Raw genomic sequence first — 13,720 nt, forward strand, 5'->3', positions numbered from 1 at the left:
ATTTAGCTCACAGCAGTTTTCCCGTAACGAAGAAGCCGCTGTTGGAAGTCGCGTTGGCCAAAAGGCTTCTCTTTGAAGGCAAAGAGAAGGCGAGGGTGAGAGCAGCACCAGCTAGAGCTGCCTGGAGAGCCTGGACGCCTAGCCGACTCTCTTCTGCCACCTAGCGCTGCTCGGAATTAAAGGTCACGCTCTGTTGGAAGGTTGCTGACCGTCTCTTCTGCCCACTAGGAATCTAGCTGTCTCTTGCAAGGTGTGTTCTTTGTGTGAGAGTAAACGTTCGTCATCTCTAGGCATTTTTCACGACTTTTGAAATGTGGCCACGTCTTGATCTTTCGGAAAATGGGTTTTGATACTCCAGTGCATCGAGAAATAAAGCTAAACCGAGGTGGATTTCAGATGTATTTGATGAATATGAGCTTCTTGGAATCCATTTCAGTTTCGGAGTCAGGCGTTGGACAATAATACAATGCAGGCTCCTTTAGTAGAATTTTACCTGTGGTTTCTGTCATCTGGCTTTTCAGAAATCGGTCCTTTTATACAATATGAGGTTGGACAAAAATGAAGTCAGAAAGCTCCAGGGCAGTTTTTGAACTTCGGCCTTCAGTCTTAGATACCCAATTTTAGGGAGCATTTTGAGGGAAAAGATGATGTTCTGTACTTCAGTACTTCCTTGGGGGAAATAATGAGAATACAGCCTTTGTTCCCTTTTAGAGATACAGAAAAGCCCCTAAATTTTCCACTTACTGGAGTCTCCTGGTCTCCTGAGGGTGTGTACACGTGTGAGAGAGAAAGAGAGATTCAAGTCTCTGGAGGTTTGTTTGCTTGACCTCTGAGCTTTGCAAAGGAAAGGGTTTATGTCTATATAATTGCTGTGATGATTATTGTTATATATTTAGATTTAGGAAGGTGCCTTAAAAACCACAATATAAATCCTTATCTTTTGAATGCATTTTTTCGATCATTTTTAAGTGGCACAATTAACTGTTATAATTAACCATTCTACGCACAAGCTTACATTTATAATAGATTTTTTTAAAAGTCATCTTTGGAACATTCAACTCATTTTCCTATGTTGACTTCATGTAAACTCCTTGAGATACTGTAGTGCCTGTTCTGATTACCCCACAGCACAATGGACTTGGCCTGGCTATAACTAGCTGGTCGAAACGGAAAACTCTCATGGGGTTATGGAGCTTCTCATGTTAACAAATGTTACTTCTTACAAATGGGAAAATTTTTATTGAACAACTTTGTTGAAACAGGTGGTTATCTGTAGTTTGGTGGAGGAAGAAAGGCTTCCCAAATTATTAAGATTTGATATTGAAGAAAATTTAAAAATCATGTGCAAATGTCTCCAGAAAAGATCTAAAAATGATAGCCCTTAGAGATTCCAATAGGACCGGCACCAGTTGCAGGTTCTAGAATTCAGCCAGGTGATGCTTACTGCTACATAAATGACAACAGCTGGAAATCTTCTAAGTCAGGGTGGATCTCATCCTATAATTTTTCTTCCTGTAGGTATATTGTCATTTTATCTTAGGTGCATATTGTATAATTATAAAAACAATAGTTTTCCACTTTTAAGTACATTGAAAAGATTAAATTGTTTTATAAAACCATTCAATACACTTGTATTGAATAACAAAGAGATCCATGAATTTATTTAGGATTTTTGTTTTGTTTTGTTTTTCACATAGAATGGGTTCATCTGTTTGCTATGTGGGGTTATATAGCATTGATTCAATTCAGTATGGCTCGAAAGAAGCAGTCTCAAAATGATGATGATGGTAATAATAGAGGTTTATTGGATGTACGGCACTGTTCACAATATATGTGTGCATTATCTTATTTAATTGGCATTCAATCCCATGAGGTAGGATTGTTACTCTCTGCTTGACATATGCAGATTGAATTCTCCGACTTAAGTACTGCAAATAGTCAAGTGACTCCTAGATGATGAAGCTGTATTCAGGCCTAAAACTTTCTGGCTCCTAATGCTCTGCTATTCTATTCCTCTGTCATTTGACTTGCCTTTTTCACCTTGGGGTTAGGAACTGAGTTAATTAGAGCAGGTGATAATGAAGCCAGTCAACTGGTTGAATCCTCAATTTTTCCTATTTTCTTATTTCATAAAGATAAAGAGTGCTTTCATTTACTTGAAAGGACTAAGGTGTGTCAATATTGGCTGTTTATTTTCTCAGATACCACTGAGCTAACTGAATTAGATGGGGCTGCACGCTCCAGTTCCTCATTGTCCTCACTGGCTGCAGGTCCTCACATGACCTCCTTGCTCCTTGATGTCCTTTACTTTGTGATCCCGGCTTTGGTCTCAGGCCTGCAGAAAAGCGAGTTAATTTGGCAGCAAAGAGTTATGTATTAGAGATTTCTAATGTGTTAAAATTTGGTTGAGTTTTGAGTGAGTTGTTCATGGGATTTGTTCCTTTAATTATTGTTTTAAAATAGTTGTAAAAAGTGGCGATAGAATGTGGGCAGCACGTGTGTGAACCCTAAAACTTGGATTCAAAACTATTTCGAGATCGATAGTAAAATTCTTTCTCTCACATTTCAATAAAGCAGACGTTTTGAAGTGCTTAGTCTGCACTCAGGACACAGAAGAAATAGGTAAACACAAGACTGTACACTCACAGGTGTGGTCCCTCGGAGCCACCCCCGCATCTGAACCATAGAGGGGGCTCCGGTCTTGGCTCAGATACTGCTTGAAACAGGACCTTAAGCCTCCCGAGTTTTCTCAGGTGAATATAATAAGGTAATTGGTCTAAGTTATTGCTTTAAAGTCCCCCTCCTACATCAGGGTGCTATGATTGTGGAGTTATGACATCTGTTTTCTTTCATTATGTCTCAAGAAGAAAAGGCAGCGGGATTCTTTTCATCAGAATTTTAGATGATAAGCAAAAATGCTAAACCTTCTTCCAAGGAAGGTCATATTAAAATGAACTGTAATGAATTCGGATGCTCGGAGTTAAGTCTAAAGGGGTTAGGAAAGCACCATCAGTACCTGAAGGGGTGTAAGAATGAGTGTGGTTGTCATTCTTCATAATTGCACATGCAAGATTAAGTCTTCTACTTCATGTCTTAAAAATAGGATTAAAAGACAACCCTAGAGAAATTTTAATATGCACGAAAACTTCCAATGAAGATTAATATTTTATTTTACCCACACAAATTTAATTTTATTTTACTGGTAAGCAGAAAAATTTTGTTATTCTTATAAACTACTGATAATTGCCTTAACTGCATTAGCTTTGTTCAAATTTATATTGATTGCAGAGACCTAGATAATTTTAATTCCATAAGCTTGGTTTTCTTATACCAAGAGGAAATAGCAGAGTGTATGTACTTTATTCTTTGCTTTCCGTGAGCTTTGTTGTTTTGAATATAAAAATCTAGTTTTCCCTAAGGCAATGAAAATGTTTTTGGGTGTGTGTGTGTGTGTGTGTGTGTGTGTGTGTATGTGCTTTCATTTGTAAGGAAATTGGATGAAACCTGAAAATAGGCTAGGAACTTGATAACAAATGTGAGTATACACTTATTCTCAATATCGGTAACTTTTTCATTAACCAGGAAAATTAATTTAGCCTTTGTTTTGAAGTGAATATTTTTATTAAATTCTTAAATATGATGGAGGAAAAGTGCTTTTCACTGTCAAATTTTTGTTACCAGTATTAAGTGAATGGAAAATTAAGGGGAATGCAAATAAGGGAGGAAAGAGGAATGATTTGAATACCTACTAATGGTCAGGCCTTTCCCAGACATTATCCCAGTTAGTCTTAGGAAGAATTCTCTATGGTAGATGTCACAATCCCGATTTTGCTAAAAATGAGGCTAAAATATGGTCACAAGCTCACCACTAGCAGGATCTGATTTCAGGTGGCTTGAGAGCTTTCCATTTCACCATCCTGAATGGAAGAAGTCAGTTTTTGTGCAAATACTATTTCTTATCTGTCTTCGCTATTAGACTATAAGTTGTTTGAGACCAGAGATGGAATTTGCTTTCTTCTGTTCTCCATCCCAGCACACTTCCTAAATCCTGAGGAAGTGCTCGGAAGAGCACTGTGAACACAAGAGCACTAAGAGAAATAGGAATTGAGTGAACAAACCGGTGAAACAATGAACTTCACTTTCTATCTTTCAAAACGATGATTTTTTAGGCTACTGATTTCTCCTTACTAAAGAGGATGGCTGTAGAAGTTTAGGGTTAAGTCCATGACTCATTTTAGTGACTATATGGAAAGGAATATGTGAGTAGCATTTAAAATAATTATCTTCCTTTTGGATCTTGGATTTTAGGGCCCAAATAGCTAAATGTGTTACAATGTCATTTATTTAAAAGGTTTAGAAATAAGACCTGTTGAACCACAGTCTGTTCTGATTGAATCTCATCAAGTTCATTCCTAATAACCTCATGTGCAACAGAATGTCTTCCCAAATGGAGCATTAAGTATGTGGTACCAGTTTCCCAGCATCACCTCTAAAACCAAGTGTCTTGTGTAGTCTTAGTGAGCAAAATTGGTAACCAGAGAAGGTTACTCACCATCCTGAATGTACTTATTTTATAATCATTGCGCATATGGCCAGTGCCTTGGAGTCAGAAGCTGTGTTCCTAATACAGAGGTTCTTGAACTGTCTTTGGATAAAACATTTTCACATCTCTCATATATTCCAAGCTCACTCATTTTATGGTAAGTAGCTCAGGGACTTAGTGTCTCAGTAAAAAAATATGCCTGTTTCGTACTTGGTTACTTTTAAGAAGAAGATTCTTGAAATTAATTGATGACATATATACAGGATTAAAATAATCCTCCTGGCTTCTCTTACTCTTAAATTCAGTGCAAAATAACTTTACAAATTATCATCTTAAACGGACCTTGTGTTGTGGTCAACAGCATTCCCTTTTTCTAACTACTGGGGCCACTGTTCATAAGCTTTAAAACTGACAAGTGTGCTTTTTCTGAGAATTGTTTCTATTCGGTGCTTAATGCAATCAGTGGAAAGGCAGAGTACTGAATTGTGAATATTATAGCCTTACAATGATTACCATTTTAGTGTTTTGGCTTGACATTAATTAGCTTCTCAGTGCTGCGATATTTCATACAAATGTACACAGACAAAACTGAAGGAATTTTGTTAAAACCATGACTCATGTGTGTTGAGGAGGATAAATGTATTTTACTCCACACCCGAGAAAGAAATCATCTTATTCCACATCTCTTTTGTGAGAATTTACTAATACTGTACACTTTGTATTTCTAATACATAGGTGTTTAAGTATTTTGTTGCATTTTTCCTTCTAATTCTATATTAGAACACTGAACATAACAATTTTAGACCCTAATTGTGTTAAATTCTGCTAATTGTTATTAATCCATCACAGTAAAGATAATATAGAACCACCATAATCACTTTTTTAAATCCTATTTGAACTTTAGAGTCTTAGAGAAGTCACCTTTGATCTTAAGTGGTTAATCTTTTCCTCTTCTGTTTGACAAGTTTGGTGTCTTTAATCATTTCCCTTATGTAAAAATAATTCATCTTTGCTGTTAAGCCTTTTTTACCTTATATCAGGGAACTCTATGTTCTTGGTCAATTTTGGAAAATTGAGTTTATATCTCAGAACCATTTGGCATGATGTACTTTTTGTTACTGTTTTTAGTAGTATTTTCATTAAATGTTATTTTTCATGGACATTTTAGCACAATGTTTATTCCTAGTATCATGTACATGTGGCACATCTCATTACTCAGCATGATTAAACAACATGGTTAGAAACTTTCCTGCTAGGCAAAGTATGTTTCTCCATTCCATGCATATCCACGGATGGTGGTGGGACACCACCTTCTTCTTTCCTTTCTTCCTTTATCAAATATCGATAAAGCATCTTATACTTATCAAGTCCTGTGTAAGAGCTGAGGAGCATAGATGAATAACATACCAGCAGCCCTGGTTCCCCAAATCTCCCCAAATAGTAATTTCAGATTGAGATAAATGCAGGTAGCATGGATGGCATGAGATAAGAACAGTGATAGGGAGGTGATGAATGTGCTCTAGAGTCTGAGGGAGAGAAGGGACCAACCTTGTTTACTGTAGCCATGGAAGAATTCAGAGCAGATGAAAACTGAGGCTTGACTTGAAAGAAGCAGAGGGTTCTACCAGGTGGAGAGGGTGAGAAAGAACATTCCAGTCAGGAGAACTTTGCCAGTGGTAGCTCTGAACATTAGAGGTCACACCATGTCAGAAAGTCTGGAGTCCAATAAACAACCTCTTCAGCACTTACTGGCTCTCAACCCTTGGGTAAGCTATTTAATATACTTGAGCTTAAGTCTCTTCGTTGGTTGTGGGATTAAATCAGATACATACCAAACTGTCCACACAGTGGGTGACACATAATAGACGCTCATTAAATTTACTTTATTCTGTTACCTAGGTGTTCAGGGATGATCAGTTGGAATATCGTCAGATTATTGATAAGGGCAGTGAGTGACCAAAGATAGAATGGAAAAGAGAGGCTGGATGCAGGATTGTGAAGAGTCTTCTATCTCATACTTCTGTTTTATCTTGAAGTCAGTGAAAGTTGATGAAGTACCAGAGGATGCTGTGATCAGATCTATTGTTAGAATTGTATTTCTTGGGGCAATCTGGAAGACGGACTGGAGGAAGATAAAGCATGTTCTTCCCATCCATCAGGAATCCACTGAGCATCCATTCTGGTTGTCTTGGCCAGAGATAGTGAGAAGTGGATTTCAGCTACCAGGAAGGCGGGGGGGAAGGCTTTGGGGTCTGCATGTGCTGGTGCTTGAGACATGGTGATTCCTGGGGGCGCAGGGCTCAGGAAGAGTAACTGTGGGGTAGTTTCTGAGGCCTTGGGAGCCTCATCAAAATTTCCCATTGGTTGAGCTAAAACAGTAGAGTGCTTACCTCCAAAGGAGCTATATAATGCTCTAGAGAGGGAACACCTGCTTTAGTAACGTCCAGGAACAGAAACTCAGGGTTTACCCTCCTCTTTTGTACCTTTCAAGCCTTTCAGGCTAGAGAGCCAGTCTTACTCTTGACAAGTAATGCTAGAGCCACATGTCCTGGTAGGAATTTTTTAAAATACAGTTTTATCTTCTCACCCTCTGCCCCTCCAGCAACCCTCAGTTTGTTTCCCATGGTTAAGAGTCTATTTTGGTTTGTTTTCCTCCCTGATGTAATGAGTACTGGGTGTTATATACAACTGATGAATCCCTGAACTCTAGCTCTGAAACTAATAATACACTATACATTAATTCATTGAATGTAACTAAAATAACAAAAACTTTTTTAAAAACTACAATGAGATACCACCTCACACCAGTCAGAATGACTAAAATTAACAACTCTGGAAACAACAGGTGTTGGCAAGGACTTGGAGAAAGGGGAACCCTTTGCACCGTTGGTGGGAATGCAAACTGGTGCAGCCACTCCAGAAAACAGTATGGAGGTTCCTAAAAAAGTTAAAAATAGAACTACCTTATGCCCCAGCAACTGCACTACTAGGTATTTATCCAAAGGATACAAAAAGTTGATTCGAATGGGCACATGCACCCCAACATTTATAGCAGCACTAGCAACAATAGCCAGGTTATGGAAAGAGCCCAGATGTCCATGGACTGATGAATGGAAAAAGAAGATGTGGCATATGAGGGTTGCTGGAGGGGAGGTGTGTGGGTGGGTGAGGTAATTAGGTGATGGGCATTAAGAACGGTATTTGAGGGCGCCTGGGTGGCTCAGTTGGTTAAGCGACTGCCTTCGGCTCAGGTCATGATCCCAGGGTCCTGGGATCGAGTCCCACATCGGGCTCCTGGCTCAGCAGGAAGCCTGCTTCACCCTCTCCCACTCCCCCTGCTTGTGTTCCTGCTCTTGCTGTCTCTGTCTCTGTCTCTGTCAAATAAATAAATAAAATCTTTAAAAAAAAAAAAAAACGGTATTTGATGTAATGGGCACTGGGTGTTATATGCAACTGATGAATCATTAAATTCTACCCCTGAAATTAATAATACGCTTGTATGTTAACTAAATTGAATTTAAATAAAAAATTTTAAAAAATAAATAGTTTTACGTTTTTGTACTCTGAGTAACATGATATGATGTACACATGCTCTAACAGATTGAAAGAATGAAGAAATGACTTCACCCTGTTGCTTCCACTCCTCATACCTACCACCGCCTTTCCCTTTACAGCCAAGCTTCCTGTAAGAACATTCCACATTCACATTCTGTATCAGCAAGGGTTGCAGGAGGAAACAGATGGCACATTGGAATTGGGGTACTTGAAGGAAGGTCTAATAAAGGAATTATTTATGAATGTGTCGGCAGGGGAGAAAGAAACCACAAGGAACAGTGCAGTCCCCTGAGGTTTTTTCCACCTTAGGAATCATCAGAAACTTGAGTTGGTATATTGTGGAGTTATAAAAAAAAAAAAAATTAAAAATTCCTATAGGTTGCTTTTTCTTGACATAAAGTAAGAACTTCAGATGTGTATTTAAAACTTTTAGAAAATTGATATATCTCCTTTTTCATAAGTTGAAAGACCATGGTAATTTAATTTGCAAGTCATTGTTTTACTGCAATCAGTGTTTTTCCTTGTACGGATATACTTTGTGTTTTACTCCTGTTTTATTTCTTCTGTATTTAGTTGAGACAAGCATGTGATGACAAATAATTTAAAATAATGTTTTAATAGTTAATATTGCTAATAGTTGATAGCATGATTTACAATAATGATTAATTAATGCAATTCAAATATAGCTGCTCAGTTTGAGATTTAAGAAGATTTAGTGGGAAATAACCTGACACATAAGTAAAATATTTAAGGTCAAGGAGCAGAACAAGCCAAAGCTTTTGCTTTTTCCTTTTTCCTGGTGTTTCCAAGTTTTTCTTATTCTCACTCTTAGCTGAGAAATTTATGTACCTCCATAAGCCCCCAACTTATCTGTTGTATCTTCTGTACCCTTGTGGCCTTTTCTCTCAGGTCTTAAAAGGTAATTTGCCCTTTTGAACTACTTCTACCTTGTTTTCTTTTGCTTCCCTGGGTGACTTCATCTTTAAGGTCCTGTTTTCAGTTTTATCTTTATTGATCTTCCTCTTCCTTATTGATCTTGTCTTTCATTACATGTGATGTATTTAGGTATGATAAAGATAATTAAATGTTGAAAACAAAGTCATTGATTTAATGCTGGAAGACAAATAGAACAGGAGCACAAAGTTTAACTAGATTTCAACTCCAGGGACCCACTTATGTCCAGGAGCAAACTGTACATCTGGGCATTTAAAGGGCTCCGTGAATGTAAGCAGTGCAGTACCAGCTAGAACTGCAGGTGACACTAAAAAAGATAGTGACAGTGTCACCTCCTGTGGTTTGGGATTTCCCCCTATGGTGTTTACTCTTGGGTGGAACCCTGTTTGGACTCCTCGGTGCTACTCTTAGCTTTGTCATTAAATTGCTTTGACTTTCCCCACCAAGCTTCCTTCATCTGCTCTAAAGAGGGTTTTAGGTAGAATCTTTTGTTTTTGTTTTTAAAGATTTTATTTGCTTATTTGACAGAGCATGAGCAGGAGGAGCAGCAGAGGGAGAGGGAGAAGCAGACTCCTTGTTGAGCAGGGAGCCCGATCCGGGGCTTGATTCCAGGATCCCAAGATCATGACCTGAGCCGAAGGCACACGCTTAACTGACTGAGCCACCCCAGGTGTCCCTAGAATCTAGTGTTTGGACAAAATGGTTTTAACCATTTTTTAAAACCTTTTAACCTTACATTCTATGGCACAAATACTGATTCATAGTTAAGATAGGATATAAGGACTTTTAAACAGCCTGCATTTCACGTTCTTGTTTATTCAAACTATTTGATTTTAGGACTGAACTTAAAAATTGAAAATGTGAATAGACACATACCCAAAGATATTCCCACATGGATGTACATTGCAGCATTGTTCACAAGAAGAAAAGATCATAAACAGCCTAACTTTCCATCAATAAAACACTGATATCCATTTTTACTTTTTAATATTCTTTTTTTTCAGTATTTTATGTTAGAGAAACAGTGCACCCAAGCGGGGGGGGGGGGGGGAGGGGGGGGGAGAGGGACAAGTGGACTCTGATGCCAGATGTGGGGCCCTGGGGCTTATCTCATGACTCTGAGCTCATGACCTGAGCCAAAATCGAGAGTCGGGCGCTTAACTGACTGAGGCACCCAGGCGCCCCTGACTGGTATCCATTCTTAATTCAAACAAAAAATGTTATGTGAGTACTAAAATAAATGTGTTATGCTGCCATATAAATATCTCCAAAATATATTCAATAGGAGAAGAAAAAAAGGTATAGCAGTTAATATAGTATAATCCCATTTGTGTGTAAAAAAGAGAAGGCTTGTGTTTACATATTTGTACAGGCATAAAAGTGGAACTGGAGGGGGAACACTGAGGCCCCCCAGAATTGCCCATATTTTCATTACTTGTATGTGTTACTTTGTTCACATACTTTGTTCACATACTTTGTTCACATACTTTGTTTACATACTTTGTTTACATACTTTGTTTACAAGTATGTAATGAAGGCTTTCTTGCTATTTCCTTGCTTATAAATGAAATTTGGATGGCATCCATAAAGTTGGAAGACCTGGCACAGGGTATGAAGCCCAAGTGGAGTGAGAAGAGACCCTTGCAAAGAATCAGTCTGGTGTCAGAACCAATATAGAAGAGATGATGGCTCCCAATGGGGACCAAGCACCTATGTGGGGTGAGGAAGGTATCCACATGTGTGTGGTCTGGCATGGGGTACTAGAGCCCAAGCTGGGTGGAAAGGGCTTCCTGGAAAGAGGGTGGCCCAACAAAGAGTCAGAGCCCAAGTGGTTTGAGGAGGGCATCAGCGTAGGGTTGGGAAGTGATGGTGATGGGAAACTGGTTACACAGAGGGAGATTGACCAAATGTGTGTTATGGGAGCCTGGTTTTTCACTCTCTCACAAGGAAAACACAAATATGGAAAGGGAGAAGACTAGATGTTGGAATGAAATTAAATGTCTTGGTTGAATTCATAGATTTTAATATATACATAGGTAGAAAAATCGAAATATAGATCCATCTATATAGATGTAAATATACATATTTTTATAGAATGATGGATGTAAATATGTGCATATATATTATATGTATACACACATTTATATTGACACATATGAACTTGAGTGTGTATAGGTGTGTATGTGCGTTTGTGCTCCCTAGCTCTGTCCACTGGGAATTCTGACAAGTGACAACACCCCAATAGCAGTGAGGACAGCTGGCCCCCAAATCTTGGCTTCTAAATATCATCCTCCACTAAAAAGAATCAGGGCTGCTTGTAGAGATGGCTGATTCCAAGCCTCAGGCAGACAAAGTAGATTACCTGGTATATCTGATTGTGCCAGAAAGCAAGAAAGTGTTAAAAGAATGATGGGGGCATGTCAGCTCAAAGGTATTCTTATTGGCCAAATTGGGGACAAAGTGAATGTCAAAAACAGATTATAACCCACTGAGTAAAACAGGAAACCTAACATCAAACTGATAAAAGTAAATGAATGGATAAATTGAAACTGTGATGAAGAATCACGTATCTGTATGGTTTAAAGTACCTCTGCTAAATACTTATAAATTACCAAGAAAAAAAAAAGCAACTTGACTGTGGAGAAATCTGGTAGAGACCACCGTATCCAAGTGACCAAAGTGAATATCCTCAGTAATGGGACAAATGGAATTCATGTGACATCTGAAGGGATGCAGTGGAATCAACATAATCTCCATCTTGCCAAAGAAGCATCACCTGAGTCTAAGCTTGAGGGAACATGAGATGAACACAAACTGAGGGAAGGTCACCAAGAGAATTGCTCTGTAATCTTTAAAAATGTCCAAAGAAGACATACAAATGGCCACCAGACACGTGGAAAAAATGCTCAACATCACTTATCATCAGGGAAATACAAATCAAAACCACAATGAGATACCAACCCACACTAGTAAGAATGGCTAAAATTAACAAGTCAGGAAATGACAGATGTCAGTGAGGATGCAGAGAAAAGGGAAAAAGTGAGCCCTCTTACGGTGAATGCAAGCTGGTGCAGCCACTCTGGAAAACAGTATGGAGGTTCCTCAGAAAGTTAAAAATAGAGCTACCCTATGACCCAGCAACTGCACTACTAGGTATTTACCCCCAAAGGATACAAACATAGTGATCTGAAGGGGCACCTGCACCCAAATGTTTATAGCAGCAATTTCAACAATAGCCAAACTGTGGAAAGAGCCCAGATGTCCATCAACAGGTGAATGGATAAAGAAGATGTGGTATATATATATATAATGGAATATTACTCAGCCATCAAAAGAAATGAAATCTTACCATTCACAATAACATGGATGGAACCAGAGGGTATTATACTAAGCAAAATGGGTCAATCAGAGAAAGACAGTTATCAAATGATTTCACTCACATGTGGAATTTAAGAAACAAAACTGAGGATCATAGGGGAAGGGAGGGAAGATAAAGTAAGATGAAATCAGAGAGGGAGACAAAGACTCTTGACTATAGGGAACAAGTGGAGTGTTGCTGGAGGGGAGTGTGGTGGGGGATGGGGTAACTGGGTGATGGACATTAAGGAGGGCACACGATGTAATGAGCACTGGGTGTTATATGCAACTGATGAATCACTAAACTCTACCTCTGAAACTAATAATATGCAATGTTAATTGAATTTAAGGAAAAAAAGTGTCAAAGTCAAGAAAGTATTAAAAAATGCAGAGGAAGTGTTCTAGACTAAAAGAAATCAAAGAAATACTATGACTAGATGCAACATTTCATTCTTCCTGGATTGCTTTTACTAGGATGGACAATACTGGGATAACTGGAGGAACTTGAATAGGGTTTGAAGATTAGATGATAGTAATAATATGAATTCCCCAATTTTGTGTATGTATTATCATATAGGAGAATGTCCTTGTTTGTGGGAAATACACTCTGGTGCTTAGGGTATCAAGCCGGCAATTTATTCTCAAATGGCTCAAGAAAAAACAAAACCTCCTAACGCTATACTTGGAACTTTTGTACATTTGAGATAGTTTCAAGATAAAAATTAAAAACAAGTCTGATGTATAATATGGATCAAAATGGATTTGTTAAACAAATGCTGTATTGTAACACTGATATGTGAAATCTAAAAAAGCCAAATTCATAGAAACAGAGACCAAAATGGTGATTACCAGGGGTTGGGGTGGAGAAAGGGGGAAGATGTTGCTCAGACCATACCAACTTCCATTATAAGATGAGTAAGTTCTAGGGATCTAATGTACAGCATAGTGATTATGATTAATAATATGTAGGATATACTTGAAAGTTGCTCAGAGAGTACTTCACACATGTTCTTATCACAAACAAGAAAATGGTAGTTACCTGACATGTTAGCTAAGGCTATGTTGGTAATCATTTTGCAATATAGAAGTCTATCAAATCAGGGGCACCTGGGTGGCTCAGTCGGTTAAGCATCTGACTCAGGATCATGGGATTGAGCCCTGGGTGGGGGTCCACACTGGGTGTGGAGCCTGCTTAAGATTCTCTCTCTCCCTCTCCCGCTGCCCCTCCCTGCTTTTGTATGCCGCCCCCCCCCCACCCAAGTGAGCACGCGCACACTCACACTCTCTCTCTCAAAAAATAAAAGAAGTGTA

This window comes from Mirounga leonina, unplaced genomic scaffold, assembly GCF_011800145.1.
Source record: "Mirounga leonina isolate KUSES-001 unplaced genomic scaffold, KU_Mleo_1.0 Mir_94, whole genome shotgun sequence".
Taxonomy (NCBI): domain Eukaryota; kingdom Metazoa; phylum Chordata; class Mammalia; order Carnivora; family Phocidae; genus Mirounga; species Mirounga leonina.